This window comes from Humulus lupulus, chromosome 4 (genome assembly GCF_963169125.1).
Source record: "Humulus lupulus chromosome 4, drHumLupu1.1, whole genome shotgun sequence".
Lineage (NCBI taxonomy): Eukaryota > Viridiplantae > Streptophyta > Magnoliopsida > Rosales > Cannabaceae > Humulus > Humulus lupulus.
Genome location: NC_084796.1, coordinates 208,300,353 through 208,305,373, shown reverse-complemented (window position 1 = coordinate 208,305,373; position 5,021 = coordinate 208,300,353). Strand labels below are relative to the sequence as shown.

Here is a 5,021-nt window from a genome sequence, read left to right as displayed (position 1 = left end):
ATGCAATTTCACTTTTACGTTAAAAAATGTGTCTAATATTCAACCATACGATTTTTATTTAAAAACCATGCATGTAACATAGGTATAAGTTGCATTATTCTTTTGGTGATTTTATGTGTAATTGTCTATTTTGAGAATGACGAGTAGTTTTCACCACATGCACATATGAGATATATGAGCGGGCATAATAGAGTCTTATGTGATGCTGAATGATGTTATTTGGTTATGGTATAGGCTCATTGTGAAGTTTGTCAATTGTGCTTTGCTTGGACTTGAGGTAAGGAAGTTAGAAATTTTGGTTGTTTATACTGTGAATGGTAAGGTTGGCTTGTATGAATAAGAATGTTATGAATGCTGATGCTTTTGTGATATGAATTATGTAATGTTATTTTGTGTTGATATGACTGGATTGTATGTCATTTGAAAGTTGTATGTTATGAAATGGTTGTTAGCGTGATGAACACGACTCAACAAAAAAGGGGTTACTAAGGATGTGAAGACGTAATCCGAGTTACTAAGTATAAGAAGACGTAACTCATAGGGCGGACGCACCAAACTTATTCAAGGACCAGAGATCCTGTTTACCTCAAGATGTGACATGGACAAGGTAGCGGGCCATGTTCACAAAGATATGATGTTTATGTTATGATGTTATGTTTATGATGGCTATGTATATGATGTGTGTTATGAAGATTATGTTTATGTGTATGAGGATAATGGTTACAATAATGATGCTTATGATGTATGACGATGTATGAATATGAATATGTTTTGTTGTGTTTTACTTGTGATATTTGTACTTCCTTACTGGGCTTTTAGCTCACCCCCTTACTTTCCCTTCCAGGTAGCAAATAGGTTTTCTCTTTGGCACGCATGGTGATGTGGGGAGTTCTATTGTCAGGGTGTGTATGGCATGGGGGCATCCTATGAACGAGAAATTATCAGTTTAAATGCCATTTTCTAAAAATAATGTTATGTTTATTTTGACCTTCAGAACTTATCAGTGGGACTTGAACTTTGGTTATTTTTAAAAATGTTGCATGAAAATTATTAATTTTCTTTTAAAACTATTGGGCCCAAATTTGCATGTTTTAGCAAGGCCCTACTGGGATTTTATAATAAGTAACTTTTCTTCTATAAATTCATGAGTATGCAAATGTTTTACAAAGTATTAGATTATGACGTTTTACATAAGCTAAATAAAATGAATACTAACTAAAAAAAAAGATAATACAGTTCGACAATTAGAGAGATTCATTACGAATTTCCTATTTTGAAGATCCTTTTTGGGGATGAGTTGAGTCAATAGGATGAAACTAAACGAGTTCATAATGCTGAACTATAATATAACTATGCATCGCGCACATCATTTAGGTGGGCTCCGGAAAGTCGCATAGGACAAAATGAAGAATTAGAATAGTAAAAAAATAAATGAAAGGGGATTAAATTCTATTTATACTATTTCTGAGAAGAATCTTGGCTATTCGCGCCCTTCAACTCCCCCTTGGCTATTCGCACCCTTCAACTCCCCCAGACTAGACTTTTAGGTCTTTCAACCAAAAAATTTCCCTTTTTTTGATCTATGAAGTATTAACATGCTCTTTTCGTTTACATATTATACTTTATATACATTTTATATATTATACATATACTCTTTACTCATCTTTTACTATTCTAAAAAAAAAGGGCACATCTCTAAATACTATGTATAGAATCTGTATGTGGACCTATATTTATTAATTTATAGAATAGATAATCATACAAATCGCTCATGTACTAGGAACCAGATTTGAACTGGTGACACAAGGATTTTCAATCCTCTGCTCTACCAACTGAGCAATCCCGGCCATTCATAATGCATCATCATCATTTTACTAGAGGACTTGGACTATGTCTTAAAAAGACGAAAGGGGGATGTAGAGTCCAAGAACTTTACTGAGCTAGTTAGATAGTAGTAGTAATAGTAATAGCTAGTAGTAGTTGTAGTATGTTTATGACTGTGGATTTTGGTTCAAGCCAGAACTTAGTTGGAAACTCCTAGCAATAGTTATGGATTTTATAAGTTTAACCTATAGTTTAAGAATATTAATTATAACATAAGGTTTGATTAATATTGCTGGTTATTAATATGATAATTATTATAACCTAAGGTTTAGATAGAGCTAATAAGAATATGACACTTGTCATGAGCATGGTTATTCATAAGGTTTAGATAGAGCCAATAGGAATATGACACTTGTCATATGTATGATTATTAAGGTGTACGCCCTGGTTTTCCCACGGGCTGATTAGCAGGTCGAGCCTCGGACTAATCAAGGTTAGTCCGTAAACTTCCCCAGGTCGGAGATCCTGTTTTTCAGGTCGAACCCCCTTAGCTCGAGGTATCCTCAAGAACTCGCCGAGGCTGCCCAAGACTGGGGGAAGGAATCCTTGAGGCCGAAGGTCGGGTCAGGGAAGAAGCTCGTGCCACGAGCTCCTCCTCCTAAGATCTCTGACCCTTTGTATAGTCAACACACGCAAGATAAACGTGCCTATATCTGACATCACGTGTCCGATATCTCCCTGACTTCTCGGACACGCAGCAGGAACGTGCGTATTCAGACACCCACGGCTGGGTTGGGCCGTGCGGCCCATTATCTCCTTATCTATTGATTTGACCATACTCATGTGTCAGGTTTAGGAATTAATCATGAATGTCACAGAGTTGATATGACAAATAAGAAGGTCACGGGATGACCTCCTTACCAACTTCCAGGTGCCTTCTCCTATAAATATGGAGACCCTGGGAGTTGATAAGGGTTGGAAAAAATAATCTCAGAAGAGATATACACTTTGTAACCACAAACCCAGAATATATCAATAATATTGACTAGTGGAGTAGAAGGATTTTAACCTTTGAACCACTTAAAAACGTGTCTTGAGTCACCTAGTTCATTCTCTAAGATTTCATCTGTGACGGTTCTACTTTCAGCACTAATCCCTTTCTCTTCTTCTCTTAATTACCTGTTGGCGAAGAACTGCATCAACAGTTTGGTGCTTTCATTGAGAGCAAGTTCAATTAGTGCTGCCACAAACATTCAACTATGGTGACCACTCGATCCAGGCATGGCAACGAAATAGAGCAGCAGGATGGGCAGGAGGCCCACCATATTGCCTTCCCTGATGAACAAATTCCTGAAGTCCAACAGAGGCCAGGAAAGCAGCCGGCAGGCCAAGACGACACTGGTAGCTCAGCACCCCGGCCACCTAATCCGAACCCGTTTTATTATACTGCGGTGGAGATGGAGAATGCTCAACTGAGGAGCCAGTTAGCAACAGCCGGTCGGCAAATCCAGGATATTCTGGCCCGACTACCCCCTATCACAACCAACGTTAACGTTGGAGAGAGGCAAGGTGAGGCTCCTAAGTCTCACCGGGGTAATCGGCCCAGGCATAGCTGGTCGGGTAGGCCTCATGCAGCCAACTCCACCCCTTCGTCACACCATCAAGAGGCAAACTTCAGTGAAATGCCTGGGGTCGAACAACAGCAATACAGCCGTTCGGTCAGGACGTCAACTCCTAGTTCTCAACCTTCCTCGGGAACGCTCCGGAGAGCTCGAGGAAACTCCCGAAGGAGATCCGGGGCGGGCCAGCAGCGTCAGCCCATCCCAGAAGACCGTCCTGCGCCTCGTCCAGCTCGCCCAGGGTGGGACCAGCAAGCTAGCAGGGCCGAAAGGCCCCCGGTAAATTTGATCCATCCGGATGGAACTAGGATCGCCTCCCCAGTAAGGCATCCTCCTTCTCCAATCAGATATCCGTCTCCTCGGCCTTTCCGAGACATCCCGGCTTGCGGAAGTAGTAGGAGAGACCCACCATCAGCGGGACCTTCCCGGCATAGCAGGGCGCCTGAAGAAAGCTTAGGTCCTCACCACCAAAGGCGGACTCCAAGCCTATCCAGCAGGAGTCATTGGACCGGCAGCCGCCAGAGTGATCTCTCCGGAGGAGACCTGCGTCAGCGACTGAGTTCGGCACAGAGCCACCAGACAACCCAGGGAGGCGAGCTTCGAGATAGCCTCAACTCTCACAGAGAGGACAGGGCTAGGAATGGTAGTCAGGCCCACTCGGCGGGAGTCCGATCCGAAGTACGTAACAGAGGGAACGTCCCAAATAACCTATCTCAAGATAGGAGGGGAAACAACCCAGCTAATATGTACAATGGGTCCGGAGCTGTGGAACAACCCCGGAATAACCCAGGATCTCAGGACCAAACCCTCGAGCGTCTAACTCAGATGGAGGAGCTGATGAGGAAGCTCCTAACAGAAAAAGAAAAAGACGAGTATGATTCGGGCGACGAAATGGAACTCTTCGCCCCCAATATAGCAGCGACGGCATACCCATCTGGTTTCCGTATGCCCCACTTGTCAAAGTTCAACGGGGACGGGGACCCGTCGGATCATTTGGGGATGTTCAACACCCTAATGATGGCTCATAACATTGGCCCGGAGCTGCGTTGCTTGATCTTCCCTTCCACACTGATCGGACCTGCCAGGCAGTGGTTCAAGCAAAGTAAAAGACAGTCAATCAGCTCCTGGAAGACTTTTTCTGCTGACTTCAAAAGGGCATTCCGCGCCTCCCAGGCCGCCCGAGTCCAATCCGATTCCCTAGCTAACGTGAGACAGCAGCCCGGTAAAACGCTAAAAGCCTACTTGAGCAGATTCGCAAATGTCACTGCTCGAGCCCGAGACGCTGACGATAGCTCTAAGCTCATGGCCATGAGAACCGGAATCCTGGTCGGGGGAGACCTGTGGAAAGATATTCAGAGGAAGGGAGTCAGCTCGGTTAACGAATTCCTTAACAGAGCCCAAGAGTGGATAAACTTAGAAGAAGCTGAAGCTTCAGCCGCGGGGACCAGCCTGGTTCTCGAGAAGCCCGCTGGAGCGGGGACGGAGATCGTGGTGGCGATCCCCGGCGACGCGCAGAACACCAGCCCGGTGGTGGCAAAAGAAAGGGAAATGGTGAAAACAGCTAGCACGGTCAAAAGA

General features: G+C 43.9%; 1 non-coding gene across 1 annotated transcript; it reads right to left on the bottom strand.

The window, feature by feature from the left end:
* Window positions 1-1,774: 1,774 nt before the first annotated feature.
* TRNAF-GAA (transfer RNA phenylalanine (anticodon GAA)) lies at window positions 1,775-1,847 on the bottom strand. Its single transcript has one exon. It is a non-coding gene; the product is annotated as a tRNA-Phe (tRNA).
* Window positions 1,848-5,021: the final 3,174 nt, after the last annotated feature.